Source organism: Leucopleurus acutus (genome assembly GCF_964270905.1).
Source record: "Leucopleurus acutus genome assembly, chromosome: 4".
NCBI classification, from domain to species: Eukaryota; Metazoa; Chordata; class Mammalia; order Artiodactyla; family Delphinidae; genus Leucopleurus; species Leucopleurus acutus.
In genome coordinates, this window is record NC_139146.1 from 55,471,496 (window position 1) to 55,498,313 (window position 26,818).

The following is a 26,818-nucleotide window of genomic DNA, read 5'->3' on the forward strand; positions in this document are numbered from 1 at the left end:
AAACTGACTAAAGAAAAGTGTCACCTTAATCTGACTTACCTTCTCTCACTTTCAGTAATTATAACTGTGTGTTTAAATTAAAATACTTGGTTCAAGAATTTTGTTTTTTCCCCAATACTTTAAATGAAAAAAAATCAATTTCTTGTTTATAGGGGAAAATTATAATTGATTGAACTACTTAAGCCCTTTTAAACAGTATGTCAAAAGAGAACCTTATCTGTTTGCTTTTATGTAAGTATATAATACAGCATTTTTAACTATAATCGCTAATCTGTAATGTAAATTTTCAGGAGTTATTCATCTTGTATAACTGAAACTTTGTATTCTTTGACTAATACCTTCCTGTTTTTCAGCTTCCCAGCCCTTGGAAATCACCATTACGCTCTCTGCTTCTATGAGTTTGACTATTTTAGATTCATTATATAAGTGGTATATGTAGTATTTGTTCTGTGTTATTTGACTTAGCATACCGTCCTCCAGGTTCATCTGTGTTGCAAAAGGCAGCATTTCCTTATTTGTTTTAAGGTTGAATAATACTCCATTGTATGTTTATACCACACTATCTTTATCCTTTCATTCATTCATGGGCATTTAGGTGGAGGTGATATCTTATTGGGGTTTTGATTTGCATTTCCCTGATGCTTAGTAACGTTGAGCACCTTTGGTATACCTGGTGACCATTTGTGTAAACATACAAATGTTTATTTAGTCCCTTTGCCCATTTTTAACTTGGTTTATTTGTTTTGTTTTTGCTATTGAGTTATAGAAGTTCCTTATATATGTTAGATTTTTATTCCCATTTGATAGCATTGGGTAGGGCTTCCAGAAAAAAAAAAGTGAATAAACATGTGTATACCCATAATGAATATCTTTATTTTGTTGTTGGCTGTTGTTGTGTTTTGTTTTGTTTTAACTAAGAGTGACTTTGCAACCTGGTTTGATCTCTTAAAAGTTGTGTGACCTTGGGAAAGTTATATAATGTGTGTGTGTGTGTGTGTGTGTGTGTGTGTATGTGTGTATACATATTTCCATTCCATATGTATGTGGATATATGTATGGAATATTTCTGGACATATACATCTATATCCTACATATTCTTTATCCGTGCATCTTCTGATGTACACTTAGGTTGCTTACATATCCTGGCTATTGTAAATAATGCTGCACTAAACATTGAAATACAAATCCCTCATTGATATCCTGTTTTCATTTCCTTTGGGTATATACCCAGAAGTGTAATTGATGGATCATATGGTAGTTTTATTTTCACTTTTTTGAGGAAGCTTCATACTGCTTTACATAGTGGCTGAACAAATTTACATTTCCATTAAGAGTGCATAAGGATTTCTTCTTTGCATACTTACCAACACTTGTTATCCTTTCTTTGTGATGATAACTATTCTAACAGATGTGAGGTGATATCTCATTGTGGTATGGATTTCAATTTCCCTGACCATTAGTGAAGTTGAGCACTTTTTCATGTCTCTGTTGGCTATTTGCATGACTTTGGAAACAGGTCTATTCAGTTTCTCTGCTCAATTTTAAACAGATGGTTTGTTTTCTACTATTGAGTTGTGTGAATTCTTTATATATTTTGAATATTAACCCCTTATCAGATATATGATTTACAAATATTTTCTTTCATTCTGTAGGTTGCCTTTTTATTTTATTGATTATTTTCTTGGCCGTGCTGAAATGTTTTACTTTCATGCAATCCTATTTGTACATTTTTGTTTTTGTTGTCTGTGCTTTTGGTGTCATAGCCAAAACAATTGTTGCCAAAACCAATATCAAGAAGCTTTTTCCCTGTTTTCTTCTAGGACTTCTTTGACTTCAGGTCTTAAATTTTTCTTTAATCCATTTTTTTTTTTTTTTTTTTTTTTTGTGGTACGCGGGCCTCTCACTGCTGTGGCCTCTCCCGTCATGGAGCACAGGCTCCGGATGCGCAGGCTCAGCGGCCATGGCTCACGGGCCCAGCTGCTCCTCAGCATGTGGGATCTTCCCCACATTGGCAGGCGGACTCTCAACCACTGTGCCACCAGGGAAGCCCCCCTAATCCATTTTGAGTTGATTTTTGTGTATGGTGTCAGATAGAGGTCTAGTTTCATTCTTTTGCATGTTTCTGTCCAGTTTTCTCAACACCATTTATTGAAGAAACTATTCTTTCCTCATTATAGTCTTGGCTCTTTTGTCAAAAATTAGTTGACCATATATATTAATGGGTTTATTACTGGATTCTCTATTCTGCTCCATTGATCTATGTGTCTGTTTTTGTGCCAGTACAATAGTGTTTTGATTACTATAACTTTATAATGCACTTTGAAATCAGGAAGTATTATACCTCCAGCTTTGCTGTTCTTTCTCAAGATTGCTTTGTCTATTTGGCATCTTTGGCACTTGATACCAATTTCAGAATTGTTTTTGTGAAAAAAATTCCACTGGAATTGTTTTAAATGATTGATTTGAATCTATAGATTGCTTTGAGTAACATGGACATCTTAACAATATTAATTCAATGTTATTATTCATTGGTGTTCTCCTATTTTGGGGTTTTAAATACATATATTGGGCTAAATTATTTCTTATATTTCCCTTAGAGAAAGATATCTTCTTTGGACTGAAAATAAGAAGATTCATGCTTTGAAGTGTTCAGCCAGAAACTGCCTCAAAGCCTTCCAACTGGGTAGTCATTAAGTCTACTAACTCTAGACACTCAAAAATAGTTTCACCTCTTCTTTCTATGATTAGTGTAGCTTCAAAAGCCAGAATATAGCCTTGGGAACATTGTGCTCATTGCAGAAACGGGACACATAATACGACCTAATATGGAATTTGAATGTTTTTCTTTCATAGACCTTACCTTAGACAGTAAATGTCAGCAACAGTGAATCAGTTGTGTGAATGTTTCTATTTCTGTTTAGTTGCCTTTCGTGAATTTTTGTTTGTGTCAAAGTGTAGTTGTCTTTCTTTCAAGAATCAAGTGAAAAATATATTCAATCACAAATATTATTAGATAATTAGGTGAGTAGAATAAAATATTCTTTATTGGGATTTGTCTTTGACAAGAGAAATAAACTTATTGAGTTTATCTCTTAAAATATTACCTGTAATATTCTCTAGTAATCATAATGATCAATTATAAAATTTTTTGAAAAAGAAAAGATACCAGATGTCCTATTTTCTTTCTGTCAGAAGTTGCTACTCTCATCACTAATAGGAGCCAGCAGCAATTATACTGACAACCAAGAGTTTCTTAACCAGGGTAATTTCCTCTATGAAGGTTTTTTGATACATGATGAATATGTATTTCACTTAGGTATCTAATGGTTCCTGTCAGTGTCACCTGAATAGGTGAGCTCAGACTGTAGAGCATTGTAGGCTGATGGGAGCTTTGCCAGGTTAATGGTCTTTTGGATGTTTCAGTACCAGGCATTCCTTTTTCCTCTGTACCCAACAGCCACATGTGCCCACAAATTAACATGCTCAGATAAAGCCATATTTGATATCTCAGTCTCAGGAGAGGTGAAGTCAGTAGAGTTAACATGGCAATTCAAACTTTGCTCTCTCTGTAGAGTATATCCATATTTCATAAGCTGGACCCCAAATTTATGAGGCTAAATAAAGTTTAAGAGCAAGAATATAGTCATTAGGCACAAAGATTAGGTGAATACGGTTTAGAGTGAGATAATCTAGCCTAAATTAACCATACAGCAAATAACTTACTTTTGCTGAATATTCATTGTCTCAGGTAAAATGAATAAATTAATTTTTTGATAATAATGCATGATTAATGGGATTGTATTTGACTTTGGTTTTAAGTAGGTGGACAATGAATGCTTGCTGGTTAGAATCATGTTAAAACCTTATTATTTTTTCACACCTGAATAATTATTTGATTGATTTTCTTGGTGAGTGATTTCAAATTATTGAAAAACAGTATATTTTGTTGTTTCTGGATTGAGAACCACATCTTTATATTTGAGATCTACTAATCTTGAACACACTTTTGTTATACCTCAAGAATTTCTTGAGAGTTCTTCAGTTAGTTGTTTACATAGTTTCTGAGTTAATAGGACTTCTGAGACTTCTGAGTAAAACAGTCTCACAAGAAGATCGAAATTGAAATTAAGTATATTCATATGATATATTAAATATCTTAAGGGAATGAATTTCTTTTAAACATTATTAAAAATTAATGACTAGGTTGAGAATTAAATGAGCAATTTATATAGACTGTATTGAAATTATTTGTTAATTAGGTACATGTATATATTATTCACTTTTGATTCTTTTGATTATCTATGTTTTCTGTTTTATACAATATATATCATATATAATATATAACATTATGTATATAAAATTATATATGATAAAATTATAACTAATAAAAATACATAAATTTTTATTTAGAAATACACTTTGATTGTTTTGATTGCCTATGTGTTTTCTATAATACCATAGCTAAATAAATAAAGGGGTATATAGTTTGAGATAGTATGATGTAATACATATTAAGGGAGGCATTTCAGTGAATCCATATAGAGGTCATAAAATCATTATGCACACATTTCAATATGTCTTATACTGTAGGCAGAAATATTAATTATAAAATATTTTTAAATGAAACTTATATTTGGTTAGCATAAATAACATCATTAAATTATTTGTTGAAATATGTTTCACTTGTACAAACTGCTTGAGGTCATTTCTAGTAGGACAGTGTCACTAACAAAAATGTAGGCTCTGGAACTGTATTGCCTGGGTACACTCATGTCAGCTACTCTCCAGGTCTATGTGACTTCACATCATTTGTACAATAGAAATAACCACAGTATATTCATAAATTGTTGTGAGGCCAGACAATCTGTTTAAGCACTAAGAACAGTGTCTGGTATATGATTAAATTTCAATAAACATCAGTTATTAATAGTGGTAGCAGTAATTATACTACTACTCATACTATAAATAGAAAAGTACTGCATAAAATTTCCATTAGCATAATTTAAAAATATCATTGTATCTAAAATTGTTATTTTATTTATTTTTAAAATTCATTTTAATGAGTTGCAGGGCAGGATACTCACAATAAGACATTTGGAAATTTTGGAGTTTGGAAAAGAGAAGAATTGGAGTTATAAAGCAGTTACTGGTCCATGTGGTGGCGAAACCTTTGTCCTGACAATTGGAGACATTCCTTTTTCAGACTCTGATTCTGCTCTCCAGGAGGAATTTCATGTCTGTTGATCCCTGGGAAGCTCACCCATTGGGCAGTTCTTCTTTGTTCCCTGTTCTCCATGACCACATCTAAAGTGGTCGTTCTTGAGCACATCCTCCTTGGGGGCTGAGTGATTTATGTATCAATAGCTTGTTTTCTGTTAGTATGTGTTGGGGAGTTTGGCAGCTGTTTTATTGTCACAGGCTCTTTCAAAGTAGACCCATGGTTTCTCTGGCTACACAATTCCACCAGCAGTGCCATAAACATTGTTCTATTTGTTTTCAGGCAGATCCAATTGCCACATAAAAATATTGAAGGCATAACAATATCATTTTGAAGCCTACATTATTTCCTTCCTTTAGTGCTCCTCTGTTTCAACTCACTGTGGCTACATTGACGTCATCTTGGAATTAATCTCTCTCTCTCTCTCTCTAATTTTAATAACTGCTTGAAAACTGTTACACTATTTCTTGAGTGCATCTCTTTCTTCTAATATTTGGTGAAAACAGAAAGGAATAATTAATACACACAGACATAAAATTGTTATTTTAACTAGATGAAAAATGATTTAAATATTTTAAACTAATCACACAGGTACTATTTGTCTTCTTTCTACATGAGTTGAATCTGTAAAAGTGAACAACAGTATAAAATAAGACAAGTGTCATGTAAAAATGGTCAAAATTGAAAATTTTTAGAGTTATTAATAGTCAAGGGTTATGGTATATATCAATCAATGTATAATTTTCTTGATATTTACACTTAGTTTTATAGGATGAACTTCCAGCTGATAGCAGCGTTATTAGTTGTCTGTAATATTTAAATAATTTTAAAGTTGTTAAGTCTTCTGTTCTAAACAGTAAAATTTCAGACATCAAAGACACTCATTTTTTAGGGATAATTCTATACATTTAAAATATTGTTTTTCCAGACACTTAAATTCTAGTTCAGTTGATTTTTAAAGAATACTTTCCATAAAATTAATTCCTGGCACTTAACACAAAAGTTCATTTTCATATTGAACACAGATATTTTAATTCCTTTCTTCAAATAAGTTATATACATCATGAATATAATATTTGCTTTCATACAATTAGAAATTCCATATTCTTATTTGCATAGCCCTTTATCCAAACCACTATTTTATAGTCCATACATTCCAGAGACAAGTTTTTATGGTGCTATACAAACAAATTATACTAACAAATAATTTTTGTTGGATTAGTTTTCCTTTTCATTCTAATATATTAATACTCCCTTCTTTACTAACTTGTTTGAGGAGCAAATTTTTATGCTAGTGGAAATAGTTTCAGAAGACATGAAGACTAAAAAAGGCCTTTGAAGAATGTATTAAATTTTGAAAACTGACACTTTTGTAAAAACAACAAAGGCACCTTACATTTTTTCTTTATAAATGAAGGAATAATGTTTTACCTTAGCTATGAAGGACTAATGACAATTATTACCCATCCTAATGCAATGAATACCCTGTGTATCAACCACTAAAAAGTGGCTGAATTAAAGTGTTTGCTCATTCTGTGTGATAAAGGGAAAATAATATCATCATATGACTTTTGATTATAGCATGGATTCCTCAAATGCATTTCTAATCTTAAGAAAGTTTGTGGTACACATGGTAGGTCTAGTTAATAAGCAATATTTGACCACCAGCTACCAGCACACATATATTCATACTCTCAGGCAGGTTCCTTCAAAATCTAAACACATTGTGAAGAAAGCAGGAAACCTCTGTTCTCACCTGTTTGATTATTGTAAAAGTCATCCCTCATGGTGTGGGTATTATACATAGGTAGATTTACCACTGATGACTATATATAGTTTCTGTATTCAAGTTTTATTGTGTCCTGTTGTTGTTTTTAACTTAAATTGTAAAGCTGTTCTCTAATGGAAAGCAATAATATACAATTGATTTGCACAATAAATATTTTCTTTCTTTCTTTCTTTATTTTGCGGTACGCGGACCTCTCACTGTTGTGGCCTCTTCCGTTGCAGAGCACAGGCTCCGGACGTGCAGGCTCAGCGGCCATGGCTCACGGGCCCAGCTGCTCCGCGGCATGTGGGATCCTCCTGGACCGGGGCATGAACACGCGTCCCCTGCATCGGCAGGCGGACTCTCAACCACTGCGCCACCAGGGAAGCCCCACGATAAATATTTTAAATGTAAACTATAGATCACAGTAACAAAACACGAATATGTATAACTCAGTTCCATTGTTCTATAATAGCTGATAACAGGAGTTTGTTTCTATGGCCAGAAACTGGTGGAGGAAATCATATATACTGTACAATGACTATATTTTTGACAATAAGTGATTAAATAAAACACATGTTTTGATACATTTGGCTTTTCAGGGATGATAAATTTAGAGGAAACAATCCTACTGTAGAATGTTTTTTAAATACAACTACTGCCAGAGATAAAATACATGAATGGGATGCACCTAAGCTATTATAATTGATGACTTTTGTTCAGGAATAGCTCCAGTCATAAAATGAGAAAGTTGATGGTTTACTGTAATTGGAAACCAGGAGTGATTAAACAATTTAATAACAATGAGTCTAATTCTCTTTGATTGTCTCTGCACATCAAGGTGGTCCTTTTGTGGATAATGTTGCTCCCAAATTAAACACTGCTTTAGGTAATTTAAACCTGAGTCCCTGAATGGATGCTTGTCTTGGGTGTTTATTTCTTCTAATATTGGTGTTCTCATGACTTCTTTTTGTTTTTGTTTTTTTTAGAAGATGTTGGGGGTAGGAGTCTATTAATTAATTAATTATTTTTTGCTGTGTTGTGTCTTCGTTTCTGTGCGAGGGCCCTCTCCAGTTGTGGCAAGCGGGGGCCACTCTTCATTGCGGTGCATGGGCCTCTCACTATCGCAGCCTCTCTTTTTGCAGAGCACAGGCTCCAGACGCTCAGGCTCAGTAGTTGTTGCTCACGGGCCTAGTTGCTCCGCGGCATGTGGGATCCTCCCAGACCAGGGCTTCAACCCGTGTCCCCTGCATTAGCAGGCAGATTCTCAACCACTGCGCCACCAGGGAAGCCCTCTCATGACTTCTTTTAATGCCAGTCTCATGAGCTGAATTGTGTAACTCTGTTTCACAGTTACCAAAACCTTTTTCTGTTACAGAAAATGTTCTGTAGCATGATAGATATTCCGAATGACAACTGGAGTCTTCCTGGATACCTATAATGTCTTCTCCTAGATTTTTTATCCCTTTATTATAGCACCAAGCTGTGTTTTGATGTCTTTTCAACCATTCTGGTATAGTTTACCTGCACTATTATCTTTGGCGAATCACCTTGCTTTACGAATTCCAGCAGCTGAATTCCTCACCATCTCACTCTACTCCCTTGACTGTCTCTGGTCATTCTCAAATGGACACATATCCTTCCAGGGCCATTTTTCATTTCCAGGCATGGCCATTTCACAGGGTGCAAAAGGGAAGAAAGCAAGAAAGCAGACTGATAGCTGTGAAAGCTACAGATGTTAGAAATAACTAGATTGAAATGAATTAGATTCCTATTTCTGTCACATTGTCAGTTAAGAAGGGTTATTTATAATTTCTTAATTTTATCTAATCATTTGGGAAATGGTAAGACTGCATGCTGAGATGTGTTTATATTAACTATGTTGATTAATCCCCCCTTGTTAGAAATTAAACATTTATAAATAGTAATAAGAGATAACAGTGAGAATATGAGCTATTTAATAATATATTTCCTTTGCCTGACTTTATATGCAGACTAAAATTGGGTCATCAGAATGTATTGCTAAAATAATAAGAGCATTACATCCTTCAAAATCTTGATGAAGTTGATAAATATGATGTGAACTAGGACTTGTGAGCCATAAATGCTCACAGTAACATATTTGAAAAACACAATGTTGTCTATTTCAAAGTAATCAACTTTCTCCTCTATTGATTGTGAATACTGAATATCTAAACTTCAAACTCATCTTGGAGGGAAATCAATAAATATATTTCTATTTAATTACACAAATAAACAGTATTGGTAAGAGAGTGGGTGAAAGCTCCTTCCTATGACCTCACTACATGACAGTTCTATCTACAAATGGAAAATTTATTCCCTTCAATTCATATATGCTTCCCAGAAGTCTCCGTATTTCCCAGAATGTACATTAGTTCTCTCAAGTATACCAATGATGGTCATTAAACATTGCACATTTTGAACCAGTTTTACTTTTCCAAGTTTCTGGGAAAATTATTTGTCCAAACTAATTGAAGTATTTCCTCTGATACATTTTTGTTCTGAAACAAGCTAAGAACGTCTAAATTAAAATGAGAGAAGAAAACCACTACCAGATTTTCTAGTGTCTTTCACTAGTCCTCAGCTAATACAAAATGAGACTTCATGTGTACTAGATAGGGACTTATGAAGACACATGGTCATCAGACAAAAAATAAAGATAAGATTTTTTCCGTGCTTTGGACCAAAAGTTTGTGTCCCCCTAAAATCTGTGTGTTGAAACCCTAACCTCCAATATAGAGTATTTCGAGTTGGGGTCTTTGAAAAGTAATTAGGTTTAGATGAATTCAGGCAGGCAGAGGTCCCATGATGGGATTAGTGTTCTTTTATAAGATAAAAAGCCCAATGTTCTCTCTTTCTCTGCCATATAAGAACCACAGCAAGAATTTGACCGTTTGTAAACCAGAAAGCTGGCTTTCACCAGACACCAAATCTGCTGGCACCTTGATCTTAGACTTCCCAACCTCCAGAACTGTGAGAAATAAATGTTTATTATTTAATCCATCCACCTTATGGTATTTTGTTATAGCAGCCCCAGCTGACCAGGGCACTTCCCTTCTGGTTAAAAAGATGTATTACTATGAGTATTCATCCGTGTTCTTTTCATAAATAGCATACATATTCTGTAATTACTAAACTAAAAATTTACTTTGTTCTCTATGTTTTTCATCAATTTCATTCAAATTACTTCTGGTATCATGATTTTTTTCTATTATTCCATAGTTTACCGTCACACTCAATGCCTCAAGAGATGCAGAACAAACAACATATGTCTACTATATACTATATAGTCTTCACTACATGATTTACAATTTAGAATTCCTCTCTCCCTTACTATTCAATAGAAAATCTCTATTTCCTTCTCTCTCCAGTTTAAAAAATATAGTTTTCTACTTTTCACTGCTGAGAATGTTCTTATAGGAGACTCTCCATTAGTCAAAAAAATGAGCATCCTTTCAGCTCTACTTGTTTATTAATTATTTTGAACAAATGAACCAAATCTTCTACCATTCTTGCCAATTTTATGATACCCAAGAAAATGGAATGTGTATCACCTCTCCTTTTTTTTTTTTTTCAAATTGGAGGTTATTTCATCTACCCTCTTCCTGTTTTGATTTATAAAGCAGCTCTCAAATTTTACTTTCTAATCTCCTTACCTCTGAGAACATTTTTCAACTCAATCTCTCTAACTCTAATCTACTGATCAATAACTGTGAACCAGAGGCTCTAATAAGATGGCAGGAATCCACAGTCATCAAAACAAAGGGGTCTTACTTTCATGACTATACATTTGGCATTGAGGAGGAGAGACATATGAAAAACCCATTGCCAAAAAAATATAAAAAATACAATATTTAAAAAGAATAGTCAAAGGAAAATCAGGAAGCAGAGTGACTAGGGTGAAATACCCAATCTACAAAAATGGAAGGGACTTCTTTTTTATTTAAAGATTTCCAATATAGCAGCATTACATCAAATATTTCTTCCCTTTATCTTTCTGCATATTTTGTATAAAAATGGGAGTAGGCAAGCTATTTTTAATAGGGGAAGTACAAGACATGAAAGAAAATAAACCAAGTTGAACAAAAGAGATTGCATTAGGAGTCAGAAGAACAGGGGCTAGCTAATCTTAGATCTGGTTCTAATATACTGATTTGGGTAAATCACTTCTATTTCTTAACTTATTAAATGAGGATGGTGTTCTAGGTTAGTGTTTTTGAATTGTGTTCCACAAGCCCTAGGTTTTGAAGTTGAATACCATTTTATTTGGGTGGTGTGAGGGGATGATCAGTTTACCAGATACCCCCCTGGCGCTTATCAGATTAGCTGTTTATAGTGACTATATATTTGGTGTTTACACTATATGTATACATTTAGCTGAAAAAATGTTTTTCATTCTAAAAGTAAAATATCAGTCTTTACACTTTAAATTCTAATTATACTTTAAATTCTAATGTTCCATGATACTATCACATACAGTGTGAAGAGGTCAGGATGAACATTTATCTTTTGCCTTTGTTTTCCACATAACACCCACTACATTTCCTTACTTTCTTCTCATACTGACCTAATGTGAAAGTGTCTGTCTTTAGCATAAAATACTTCAAAATTATGCTACAAACTCTATCAATATTGCCAATAATATGCTTTAATTTTCTTAGAGAAAAACCTAAACTTGCATTCCAAGAGAAAACACAAAGAGCTATTTTCTGCAAAGATTCAAAAGAATTCTTCAAAATGGAAACAAGGAAAATATCTTTCCAGTCTTGACAATCTATATCATGAACAGTACAGATCAAGGATTCAAGGTGAGAAGGGGTGGTGGGTGGGGAGAAAAAGACTGAGGAATATAAAATAAACAAACAAAAAAAAGGAAATAGAGATATTTGACGGTCTAAATGATACTGACTCTATATATTAAGAAAGGCCATTAGAGGGAATTTAAAATGTATTCATTATAATATACAGGAAAGACTGTATTCTTTTAAATAATGGACTGTACCTACATGTCCTTTCAGATATTTTGAGGGCATAAAAAGGTTTCATTACATTTGTACATTCAGTAAATATTAACCAGGTACTATGATAGTGTGACAATACAGCTATTAACATATATATTTGAATTCCACCCACAAAAGCTAATAATCTAGAACTGTGCTATACATTAGCCACTAGCTCATGTGGCTATTTAAAATTAAATTAATCAAAATAAAATATGACTAGTAACCCATTTCATTGGTCATACTATATGATTATATCAAGGGCTCTGCAATCACTTGTGGCTAGTGTCTGCTGTTTTGGACAGCCAAGATTATAGAATACTTCCATCACTGCTGAAAGTTTTACTGAACATCGATGGACTAGAAGACAATACAGGAATGAAATTCAAAATTGCCATTGTAATTAATACATTGAAATAGAAACATAGGACATTTTGGTAATATATTAACAGTCTCAGAAAAATTTAATTCATCTGTAACTGGGATGAGTATGTGACCACAATATTTGAAAAGAAATCTTCCTTGAGAAAATTATGTTTAAGATAAAACTAAAAATTCCTAGGTTGAATAAGTTTGGAGTTTAAAGATTAAATGGAGGTAGTATAAAACACCACAGGCAGAGAAAACAGAGCATGTGATTCTATAGTTATTAGACTCAACAAAGAAAATAGAAGAGTTTAGCAAGAAATATTCCCAATCATTTTGGGTAATGAAGACTGTCAAACTTCAAGCATTTTATAGTTTATCCAAAAAGCATGAGAATGACTACAAAGATTTTTAGTAGAGTAGCGTCATAAGCAGTATTACATTTTTAGAGAGATCTATGGCATTTGAGAATAGCTGGAGATGGCCAAAAGATGAAATCAGAGATTATGTAGAAGTTAATTACCCTGATGCATTAGAAAAATAATGCCCCTTTGGTCAAACATGATGAAAACTGTGACTGCAGGATTAATCTGAACCCCTGGTAATTACTGAAAATCTGTATTTGGGAGGTGAAAGAGTAAGAGAGGACTGCCCAGCTAATCAGCAGACTCACAAGTGTTTTAAAACACTAGGTTTCAGAGTGGCTTGTTACACAGTCATCATTAACTGATACAATAGTATTGAAATAGGGAACAATAGATGAAGAATAGAGTTTTATTAGAAAATAATTATTTAAATACATGGATCCTAAGTTTGAAACTTCTATCAGACATTGAAATGAATATATCTTATGTAAGTGTTGGAAGTTGGTAGAAATGCCTATGGCTAAAATATACATTTCAGAGATAGCTGTATGTAGAAACTAATTGGAATACCGGGGAGTGAATGAGATTTCCAAGGGAGAAAATGTAGTGTGAGAAGAGGTAAAATAAAAGTCCTGAGTGACTTGAACACTTAATAGAAACTATGGTGTATACCCTGAGAGGTCCATATACTTTAGAAAGTAGGCTTACCTGAAGGAACTATGTTCCCATGGAAATATTCATAGACCTCAAATCCTTATTCAAATGAAGAATAGAAGGCAGAAGGCACAAGAAGAAAGAAAAAGAAAGACCCAACTGAATACTATTATTCTTCATAAAAATTCTTATCAATGTCAAATTTATAGTATACTATTCAGCTAATACAAATGCTGCTAATTTCTGCTCTTAAATATAATAAAAGATTGTGACAAAAATGTAACTGCAATTTTTAAAGGGGAAAAATCAACAGCTTTTATTTTAGCTTTGAATATTTTTAAATTTCCCTCTGATTCTCTTGACCATTTTTAGCTATCAGAAATACATTCATTGATGATTAATTTAACAGAAAGGAACCCATGATCTCTGCTTATTTCTTAAGCACTTTCACTCTTCTTCTTTGTGAGGTGGAAAATCTTAAAGGTGACCCTTTTGCTGAGATTTATCATAAAAAAAGAAACAAAAATAAAACTATTAAATGTTGATATTGCACAGTAAGTGATGATGAAGTATTATTAGTTAAATTCTTAAATGTTCTTGATAGTGGGAACTTTCAAAAATATGTATTATGGAAGGATGGAATATAAATTAAATGTATGTAACTGATTTATTTATGTAGAAATTTAAACTTTATAGAAAATAAGCTATATACGTGAATACATTTTATCTTGACCTATAAGTTGAGGAATCATTCAACCTCTTTACAGACAACGATACAAATTAAAACAACTTAACCTATAGATATGAGATATATTATTGCATAAGTTTTTATCTGAATATTCAATTACTTGATCATGGTAAATTTTTATTTTGAAATAATGATGAAATTAATTTAATAGTAAATTATTTTAAATTGTATATGCTCCTTTCTAAGAAATACCCATCTATACTTTTAGTTGGGTACAAGACAGAATTTTACAAGATGCTTGTATTGGTTTCAAGGTATATTTTTGGTATATCAGAATGTAAATGTTTCCATATAATTGGATATTTCAGGTATTGCCTTAAATCTCCTCATTTGATATCAAATTACTTGTCTTTTACCAACCATAACAGTTAACACTGGAATAACGACTGACTTTGAACATTAAATTCTAAGTAAAATTTAAAATTCTTGGGAAGTTTGACTTTTGAATATGATAAAAAATGGGTATTGATTTTATATGTGTGAAATGTGAATGTCAAGGAGAAGGCTTTGCAAGACTGGCTAAAGAGCTTTTGTGTATTATGTACAAAGGAATAAATAAATGCATAAATGAGAGTAACTATTTACTAAAAAATTGAATAGATGAAATAATCAGTCACATGCATACTTTTTAACTGTGAGCTATATAAAGATCTCAGAATAGTTTGATGTGAATACCTCAACCCATATCTTGTTAGCAGGACTATGTAAAATGTATTCTGTGTAGTTGTATCAATGACAAAATTTCCAATCAATAAAGTTTTTATTATGGGTTCTAATTTTAATTTCCAAATGATCTAATGGAATTACACTAAGGGAAAGGCAAGGGAAGATTCTTTTTTATTAGATATCAACATGTTTCTGAAAGTTTTGTTTTTGTCCCATTCTTGACACTATTTTTTCATCTTACGGGGCAAGTTTTAATATTTGCTTATTATTATCTAAAATTAGAGTCTTTAAGAATGGAGCTTTTATCCATTGATTTATATGAAAATCTCCTTTTCCTTCTGTTATGCTCCTGCAGAACTCTATCGGGAGTGATCACGGCCTCAGTTCTCTGTTCTCATCTGAGGCTCTAGTCTTAACCTGTACTGTCTTTACTTTGAAACTTCGTTTTGAACTGCAATAAAATGTGGGGTATTTTAAAGATTTTCTAAGTTACTTTCTGTTTGGAGTCTCTTCTAAAAACAGATTATCAAATACACAGAGATGAGAACATTCAATACATCCTGGGAATGCCATTAAAAAAAAATCCCTCCTTCAGAAACAGCTCAGGATAATGACTATTTAACAACTTTTACACAATATTATGCAAAGCACATGAAAGTATAATTTCCTAAAATATGAGTTTCTTTATTTTCTTGGTTGTTTTAAGGGAAATGTGTAAGAGGGATTTTCCAATGTTCCCTCACACCTACAAGTCACAGAATATATGAATGATTTGAAATGAAGTAATGCCCCTAAAACAAGTACAAGGGCTCCATGGGTACAGGGTGAAGATAAAGAAGCATGTCTTTGATGATGAGCAAAATTCAAGAACGATTTCTACACTAATAATGTAGAGATTTTATAGAATTTTTAAAATTAAAAATAGTAGTTGAAGACATATGGATAAGAATTAGTCTGATCTTGGCTGTTTTATAATGATAATTTGTGGTAAATTACTTTGAAGTCTGCAGTCCAAGTGAAAATCAGCTGTGACAAGAAACAGTTGCCTTGAGTACATTTTATCTACAATTTCAATGAGCTTCCTTTCTCTATATTTAGGTTATTTTCTAACTCAGTTATCAATTCCACATCTTCATTGTCCAACCTTTGCTTTTACTCTGTTTGCCAATCATTTTGATTATTCTTTTTCAGGGTTGCAGCTCATACTATACCCATCACTTTGCTTCTCCCTACATCTTATTTTTTCCCTCATTTGTGCCAATTTTTCCACAATTGCCCTCTTCTTCACTGTTTTAAATTACATTACATATCTTGTCCTGAATTGTGAATAATAGAGCATGAAAATTATTTGTAAACCTTTCTGTATTGTTTAAAGTTATGAATTCCTTTAAACATTTTGGATCATGGAGTGTTGAAATATTTTTTGCTTATTTATTATCCATTTTTAAAAAGTATTAATTACTGAAATTGCTTTTCTGTGTGAAGAGCAAACAGTGTGTGGTGCTTTGATTTTTTCCCCCTGATTTTGAGTCCTCTCATGGAATAGCCAGTACCTGAAGGAATGGTTTACATCATAGTGGCTTAATCCAGTTCTTCTGGATCTCAGTCAGTTCTTTAAATTATTGGAGGAAGTATTTTCCCCAAGAAACATCTCTTAGGAGAAAGAGAAGAAGAATTTCAGGACCTCAGTAAAACTACTGACATGAAGTATGTGAGTGTGATCCCTTTGGGGAAAGGTTAAACTTGCCACAGAATGAAGACATGGTCCTCTATTCATGTTGACCAAGCCATAGAAGGAAGAGCTACCACTAACATACAGGTGATTTGGTTCAAGCTAAACATAACAGGTATCAGGTCTAATGTAGTCTTATATATTTTAGACACTATGTTTTAGCTGTGTTCAAGGATGTAGGTTCATTAACTGGACAAGAATGAACTTCTTTTATTAACACATTATCAGTACAAATCAGTGTAATGATAATTCCTACAACAGATAAACCATAAATTCTCAGTCATTCAATAATATGCTTCTCTTGTAAAGTGTAAAACAGGTGGGGCATGGACAGTGAGTGAATGGTCTGCTATAAGCAATGATTAAAAATGTCAGGGAACTTCTATTTGGTGGTTCCTCCAACTTCATCATGTGGCTTCCGTGTTCATCAAGCTGGTTTGCATCAAGACCCAGAAATGGAAAGAGCATAGTATCAAGTTTTGGATGTGGGCCCACATCATTTTGTTAGATCTCAGGCACAAATAGCTAAAGTTAAGTGCAACAGCAAGTAGACAATTTAGTTTAGCTGAATACCTCAAAAGAAGTGGATGTGGTGAGCAGCTCATTATTCTGTGCCACACTATCTTTAATTGCATAAGTGTTGGAGAGAGAAAGCTTATTGAACGCACACTCTGGGAAGGGCTATTTTTTTCCATAAAATATTTAGAAATAATTACTTATATAAATTATATGGATGAATGACATTAGACACATTTCATAAGATTAAGTAAAATTGATCATTAAATTGAATCACGCAAACTTTAGGAAAGCAGCCAGCTAAGCAATCAGTTAATTCAACTTTTAAACGTAGTGTGTTTGGAAATAAGTGGTGCATGCTGATGTGTAGCCTCTGAGGAAATGCTTCTTTGAAGACATTAGCACTTTACATAAAATCCAGTGTGTGTGTATGTGAGGGAGGCATGGGGGGGCTGTGGGAGATTGGGGCATGGATAAATTGTAAATGAATACATTTAGTTCAAAAATATTGATCTGGATATATTGTAGAATGTCTATAAGATATTTTAAAATATGCAATTATATAATTAATTTTATTTCATGCTACCTTATTGCCATAATTTTCAAATTATTTCTTTAATGTAGAGAGAAACCATGGAGTTGGGATCTGAGGATACTGTTGCCTTATAACACTGACTAATGAAAAGTGAGAGTAAATATTAAAGCTGGATAAATGCATAAAAATGGCATTGTAGAAGGCTTTCTCATTTCCCTACCCAGGAAGATGTCCCTGGAACCTGGGAATACATTACATGACATGGCAGAAAGAGCTTTGCAGGTAAAATGAGATTAGAGACTTTAAAACAGAGAAATTGTGCTGGATTTTCCAGTTGGGCTCAAACTTAGAAGCAATGATTTTCTCTGTTAGAGTACTGAAAACATGTGGAAACAGGGAAAGTCAGAGGAATGCAAAGACTGGGAAGGACTCCCCCCCACTTTGTCATATGGAAAACACTAGAAGGAATTGGGGCAGTCTTTATGAACAAAGACTGTCTAGTTGCTAACAACCAGCAAGGAAATTGGGACCACACAACTGAATTCAGTGAACAACTAAAATATGTGAAAGACAATTCTTCCTTAGAACCTGCAGAACATAACGCAGCTCTGACCACATCTTGAGTTCTGCCTTCAAAGGCCACCAGTGCTGCTTATATGGTTTGGTAAAACTTTAGGCTAACATTTAAAACACATAGTAAGGTAACTTCACACAATTTTATTTAGAGATAAGAATATTGTTTTATTTTTCATATGGCTTAAATTTTTTAAAAGAGAAGTCAGGCAAAATTTCATATTTTATTGTCTTGTATGCTTTCTCAACCTTGGAAATCCAGTTCATTATTCTAAACCAGTTCAAATGGCACATTTTGGTGGATGCTCATTCTAGCTTTTTCACTCAAAATAGTCAATTTCTCTCTGTCTCAGAAACATTTCATTTATATCTCTTTTCAAGAATTCACTGTCATATGTTTCCTTTCTAAAATAAATTATGTGTTTATCCCTTTCCCTAGGTTGTAAACCCAGTATCAAATAAATAATATCTTTTCTATTGATCCAATTTTTATTTAAGAAGATACTTTTTATTGTTATTATTGCATATGTCTTCTTAAATTGTTATTATTACTTTTAAACTTTGCTGAGTTATTATCAAGGAATGTGACTTTACAATTAAAGCCTTTTAATAGATGAAAACTTTTCGTCTAATCTTTATGACATACATATTGAATATATATATTTACATAAAATTCAACTCTGTATTTTAAATATATATAAATTATCCTTTCTCATTTTAGGATTATGGTATTAAATTGACACAACTCTTTTCCTGCCAATTGTACAGTAACAAGAAGAAAAATTTATTATTATTATTATCATTTTTTTTTTAAGGAAGACATCCTACCCCACACCTGAACAGGCCACAGTGCTGAGCAATGGTTATCGGAAGCTGAGGCCCACTTCCTCCACTGTCCCTTTCCCCAAAATGGCTGAAAATTTTTTTAAGTAAATATATTTTTTTTTATGAAACTGCAAGTGATTTAAAATTCCAAATGCCATATTTAAAAGGAAACAAAGAATGAAAAAAATAAAAACAAAAAAAGGAGTAGAAACCCAAAGAACTATATGTGAGGTGAAGCTTATAAGATGTCAGAGCTTGTCCTCAGAGAGATCCGAAAACACACAATCCTTGATGGTCAGGAGCACAGCCTGAGATACAAAACCTAAATGCCTTATTTGGAGCAGCAAAAATTGGAACACACATTAATAACAGATGCTCTCTCTTCTCCTTGTTTATGAACACCAAGGGGGCAGACACAGGCAAGTCATTATTCCAAGAGTCTGCCTGCCTTGGAGCCATGGAGCCAATGTAAGACCAAACGGTAAATACTCTCCAGTTGAATATTTCTCTTAGGTGGAGAAAAGTGATGTCCAATTAAACTTACACACAATTCCATCTGTGTGAAACTCATGTTTCAAATATGAATAATGGAGATGGAAATAGATCATGAATATATAAAGATGCCACAAAAATAAATAACATATGAAATATGAAAAACCAGTTGCAAGGAAATAACATTCTTCAGAAAAAATATGAGATAATATGTGTGCAAATGTATGTATACATATGTATTTATATACATCTCTATCTCTCTATATATCTATCTACCTATTCATAATGAAGGTAGAATTTTGAAACAAAATATCCATGAGCTAAAATGACAACAATGAAATGGATCAACTGTATATTTATAATTTTAGACAGAAACAACCTGTAACAATGTGGAATCAGGTCCTTGTTGCCATAAATTATCTACCCTCCAGTAAACAGACTTCACTTTAATGTTACCTATAATTCTGACCTTATTATTTAAAGATGCTCATTCACTCTGACATATGATTTGAGAGAATAATTCTATTTTTATTGTATTTCTGCTTTGAATTAAATGAGCTACATAAATTTCTCTAATAAAAGCAAAAAGACATTTTTGAAATGCTTGATATCAAATCTATAGAAAACTGCTTAACCTTGTTTACATTCTTTCATTATTGATTTTCTTAACATCTTGACATAATGAGGGAATTCAGAAATACAACTGATAAAACTATAAATCTGAGATAGTCTAACACTGCTGTGAAGTATTTTGACAACCTTGCCCCCTGCTACCCCTGAAAAAAGCATAGAAGTGTATTAAACTAAAATAACTATAGCTAATACCCATTAGTTTCAACCTAGTTTCACATAGTATTTAGAAGTTGTTCCAGTTAAATCCATCAAAACACAAACCCTGCTAAGACAGGGAAGTTTTGTCCCTAAGGGCCCTTTCTCATAACTGCAGACCCATCAGATTTTTAAGTCATATGGAAAGTCAATATGGAATCTCCAGGGAAGCTAGTTCTTTCCCAACTTTTCTATATCTCTATTACTATATTCACCTCATTTCAACTCTCATTCAAATTTTAACAACTGCAAGAGTAGGCTTATTTCAGAGCCTCTTGACATATATTTTTACCTGGTAGAAGATTCCAATACCCTTAGGGACCATATCAAAAATGTCCCACTTAAAAAGAATTTGCTAAATTGCATTTATGAACTCAGTCTCTATGCATTCAGCAGTACAGGTCTATAATTTTTCTCGAATGAAGCTTGGCCTTTGAGCATAGTTATACTTTGTATCAAAGTCATATGCAATTATAAAAATGGATGAAAAAAAATCAGGACCCTTTAGGCAGCTGTTCTGATCATAGAGGTCAAAGAAATGTCAGCACACTATTTCTTCTATGCTCTGCCTCCAGTCTGGACTGTATTACAACCACCCAGAAAGATTATTTTCTCTTTTAAAAACTCTCCAATTATTCTCTATAGAAAGATATGCAAACACTTAATATCTTAATATAATTCTCATAATGTTAAGAAAAAATAGGATTTTTGAGTAAGAAAATATATGGTTGCTGATTGTACATTTGGATCAGGAAAGCTTTTTACAATGAATAGCAAGAGACCATAATTACTAAAGATGGGGCAAATTAGTTTTACTATCCTGCAAAAGCAGGTAACTAGTATGTGGCAAACTATAATCCATGAATATTTAATTCACCTTAGGTATTTCTCTCCTGTAACATGGCAGAGGGTATATCAAGAAATGACTTTTCTAAAAATGCAAATTCCTCCCTTGAATGCTTAACTCCTTTGTTAATCTTATGAGCAGTTCTTTATTCAGTCTTCAGCTATTATTAAAAAAAAAAAAGGAAGAAAAAAGAATAAGAAAATCCTGCTAAGAGAAACCAAGCAAATTTCAGTCATAATAGTTTTTAGAAATCAAAACTTGTGTAGATATCTCCTGATATTTTTAAATAAAACTGAAAAATAATTACTTCAGTTAAAAAACTCTATTAAAACTTAATATTGACCATAGAAATATAAATTATGAGATTTTGTAAAATGTCAAAATGTTATTTATATGGTAAATTTATAGAAGCTAAATATTTTTGTCCTATCTTAAAATTAGTCATGGTAAACATAATTATATTTTATTATTTTATATTTTATTACTTTTTGTGATAAAATTTTACTGCATATCGATCTAGTCCCTGAATTAGAGTCATATGTAAAGATTCATAGGAAATTTCTTTATGTAAATGATAAAAACAAGAGAAGAAATAAACAAAACAAGACTGATCATAAAGATGCTATTTTACTTTTTAAAAGATATCCTCTACATAGAAAAACAAAAACCAAAAACAGTTCCCTGAAATAAAATGCCAAGGGGCATGAACTAAACAACTGAAATATATATAGTAGCTTTAACCACATTTCCTCCTAGTGAATTCAGAACAAAGTGCTATATTTTGTATTCATATCTAAACCACTTAGTGCATTCAAATTAACATTTTTTTTTGTGGTACGCGGGCCTCTCACTGTTGTGGTCTCTCCCGTTGTGGAGCGCAGGCTCAGTGGCCATGGCTCACGGGCCCAGCTTCTCCACGACATGTGGGATCTTCCTGGACCGGAGCACGAACCCGTGTCCCCTGAATCGGCAGGCGGACTCTCAACCACTGCGCCACCAGGGAAGCCCCAAATTAACTTAATACATGTCTTCATTGTGTAACAAATTTTGATAGAGTTCATGATGATCATTGTGAGAATGCAAACTACAGTCCATGTGCCTAATAAAATACATGAAACACAATGGGTGTAAAATAAAAATATGAAAAATCTAAATGGATATTCCTATTAATGTTTTTCTATCTGGACTAAAATATCAATTTACCATGTCTTTGTTTTTACTTCAAAAATAAGTCAAATAGTCATTTCACCACTACCAGGTCTTCTTTTTTTTAATATTTTAATTTTATCAGAGTATAGTTGATTTACAATGTTGTGTTAGTTTCAGGTGTACAGCAAAGTGATTTAGTTATACATATACATATATTCATTCTTTTTTAGATCTTTTTTCATACAGCTTATCACATAATATTGAGCAGATTTCCCTGTGCTTTATAGTAGGTACTTGATGGTTATTTATCCTTTTAAAATTTTTATATTTATTATTTATTAAAAAAATGTAATTTTATATTGGGGCAGAGGTGTTTTTTTTTAATTGGGGTATAGTTGTTTTACAATGTTGTTTTAGTTTCTACTGTACAGCAAATTGAAGTAGAGCTCTTTGTGCTATCTTTCTTTTTTTGTGGCTGTGTTGGGTCTTCATTGCTGTGCATGAGCTTTCTCTAGTTGCAGCAAGTGGGGGTTACTCTTCATTGCAGTGTGTGGGCTTCTCATTGCACTGGTTTCTCTTGTTGCATAGCATGGGCTCTAGGCACTTGGGCTTCAGTAATTGTGGCACGCATGCTCAGTAGTTGCAGCTCATGAGCTCTAGAGAGCAGGCTTAGCAGTTTTGGCTCATGGACTTAGTTGCTCCGTGACATATGAGATCATCCTGGACCAGGGCTTGAACCCGTGTACCCTGCATTGACAGGCAGATTCTTAACCACCACACCATCAGGGAAGCCCACAGCAGGTTCTTATTAGTTATTGATTTTATACATATTAGTGTATATATGTCAATCCTAATCTCCCAATTCATCCCACCCCCCACCCCCCTACTTTCCTCCCTTGGTGTCCATACATTTGTTTTCTACATCTGTGTCTCAATCCTGCCTTGCAAACCAGAGATAAACCTATGCACCTATGGTCAACTAAACAAAGGGGGCAAGGATATACAATGGAGAAAAGACAGTCTCTTCAATAAGTGGTGCTGGGAAAACCAGACAGCTATATGTAAAAGAATGAAAGTAGAATACTCCCTAACACCATACACAAAAATAAACTCAAAATGGATTAAAAACCTAAATATAAGGCCAGACACTATCAAACTCTTAGAGGAAAACATAGGAAGAACATTCTTTGACATAAATCACAGCAAGATCCTTTTTGACCCGCCTCCTAGAGTAATGGCAATAAAAACAAAATAAACAAATGAGACCTAATGAAACTTAAAAGTTTTGCACAGCAAAGGAAACTATAAACAAGATGAAAAGACAACCCTCAGAATGGGAGAAAATATTTGCAAATGAATCAATGGAAAAAGGATTAATCTCCAAAATTTACAAGCAGCTCATGCAGCTCAATATCAAAAAAACAAACAACTCAATCCAAAAATGGGCAGAAGACCTAAACAGACATTTTTCCAATGAAGACATACAGATGGCCAAGAGGCACATGAAAAGATGCTCAACATCACTAATTATTAGAGAAGTGAAAATCAAAATGACAATGAGGTATCACCTCACACCGGTTATAATGGCCATCATCAAAAAAATCTAGAAACAATAAATGCTGGAGAAGGTGTGGAGAAAAGGGAACCCTCTTGCACTGTTGGTAGGAATGTAAATTGATACAGCAACTATGGAGAACAGTATGGAGGTTCCTTAAGAAAACTAAAATTAGAACTGCCATATGACCCAGCAATACCACTTCTTGGCATATACCCAGAGAAAAACATAATTCAAAAAGACACATGTACCCCAACCTTCACTGCAGCTCTATTTACAATAGCCAGGTCATGGGAGCAACATAAATCTCCTTTTACAGATGAATGGATAAAAAATGTGGTACATATATACAATGGACTATTACTCAGCCATAAAAAGGAACAAAATTGGGTCATTTGTTAGAGACGTGGATGTACCTAGAGACTGTCATACAGAGTGAAGTAAGTCAGAAAGAGAAAATAAAATCATATATTAACACATATATGTGGAATGTAGAAAAATGATACAGATGAACAAGTCCCAGTTCTTTATGGACCATTACCATGGTTTATTCTGTTTTGTTTAAATTTCTTTTAAACTTTTGTATCTATCTTTAACAAATATTGATTCTTCCATCATTTGTTTATGCCTGTTAAAAACTGAATTTCTCCATGTTTCTTCTGGGTACAAACTGCTTCAAAATACCTTCTTTTGTGTAGAAATATATATGTATTTATATTTATAACTGAAGACATATTTCAGAAGTATTTTAAACATTCAAAATTTCAAATCCATCATTAGTGTATGTCTTTGTAAAATCATTTTCAAAAAAATATTTGGAAGGCTGAAGATGCCTATGATTTCCTTATTTCCTAATAATATAAAGCCTGCACTCATCTTCTGCAAATATTTCATCTGTCCCTCATTCTTTCTTAATTTAATTATGGATATATTCATTGATGTCCAGCATATGAAAGTAAAGATATAATCTTTCAAGTAGAGAGTAGTGGTATAAGAGAAGTATTAGTACATTACTTTCCTCCAGAGTTAGGATAGAATACGTCTTCCTGGGTTGCGGGATTTTTGTCATGACATGAAAATTTCAGTAGAACAAAAGAGAACAAATAAAAATAAAACAAACTGTTTTTTTCTTAAGGATTCTTGAGGAGAATGGTGTCTGTTTAATTCAAAATTTTCCAAGTCATTTTTAGAGAAAGTTAAAAATGAAGAGAAAATAAAACTAAACATACTATAACTTACTATAACTGTAAGGCAAAATATGTCAAAAACATAAAATTTGCACTGTGACAAGAAGAGAGAGAGAAGAAAAAATGAGTCTTTCCAAGAAAAGAAAATTAAAAATGACATAAGAAATCAAAAGGCATTCAATATCTTCCCCATCATTCCACCACCCCAAAAAAGAATTTAGTAAAGAAATTTGATTTATCAAACTGACAGAAGGTGTTGCACATCTAAATTATACTCACAAAAGAATATGTTGATATGATAAAACATTAATATTTAAAACAGGCACTAAACACAGAACTCGAAAAGGTAGAAGAAAAATTAAAATTGAAGTTATTAAATATCAATAAATAGATGACAAAAAGAAAATCATAAAAAAAATGAAGACTTGGTTTAAAAGTGCCTTAGGAAGAACAGAGTAGAATAAAAACTTAAAAAGGAATATTATAGAAAAGCAGAAAAAACAGCCAAAAGATTGAACCTGAAAAAATAAAATTAAAAACATTTTTTAAACCTCTTAGGTAAAAGATAACTGAAATTATCATCTTTCAGAATAACAAAACCACATATTTTAGTATATAATTAAATTATTTGAAAAAGTGTTCAGATATGAATTATTTACTAACATTTTTATAAAAATTTAAAAATAAAAATATTTGAACTAAATTGCCATCTCAATAAGCTAAGAAAATAACAAAAACAACAGCAAACCAGAAAGAGAAAGAAGGGAAATATAAAAAAATAAAAATCAATGTCATAGAGAATAGAAACCTCCTAAGAAATAATTAATAATTCAATATCCTGAGTTTTTTTAAAAAGTGATTAAATAAAGTAGATAAAGACTTTGTTAATTCCATCAAAATGAAGAAAGGAAAAGTACAATTAACAAAATAACATGTAATTAAGGGAAATAAGTGTGGAATTAGGATTTTTTTAATTAAAAAGCATTTTTCATATATCATAAAATCTCAATAAAATGGATAATACATTAGAGAAATTGAGTTTACCTGATTAGAAATATAAAGTTCCAAGAAGCACATATCTGTAGTGGAGATGGAGAACTTTTTAATAAACTATAGCACAAAAAACACCAAGCCAAATGATTTAAAATTGGAATTTAAAAAGTCTTCAAATTTTTTTTCAGAGTTGTGGTGGGTATATATGTCAACTTAACTAGGCTATGGAGTTCCAGAAATTTGGTCAAAGATTGTTCTGGTTGTTTCTATGAGGATGTTTTTGGATGAGATTAATATTTAAATGGGGAGATGGAGTAAAGCAGGTTGTCTTCCTTAATGTAGGAGGGCCTTGAAGGCTTAAATAGAACAAAAGGGCTGACCCTCCATAAGTAAGATAATAATTATTTCCTGACTGCTCTTGAACCCTGGCAATTTTCCTGCTGAAACATCAGATTTTACTTTATCTGGAACCTGCCAGCTTTTGGACTGGAACTATACCATCAGCTCTCCTGGGTCCCTAGTTTGCTGACTCATCCTCCTCATCTTGGGATTCATCAGCATTCATAATCAGTCGAGCCAATTCTTTATAACAAATCTCTTTCTCTATATTTACACACCCTATCAGTCTTGTTGCTCTAGAGAACCCTAACTAATATAAGAATACAGAATATTGAAGGATTCAAAGATTATTTTCATGAAGCAAGCATATCTTGGCATGTAACTCTGATAAAAAAGTATACAAAAGGTAAATGACCCCATAATATCATTTATGAATTAAAG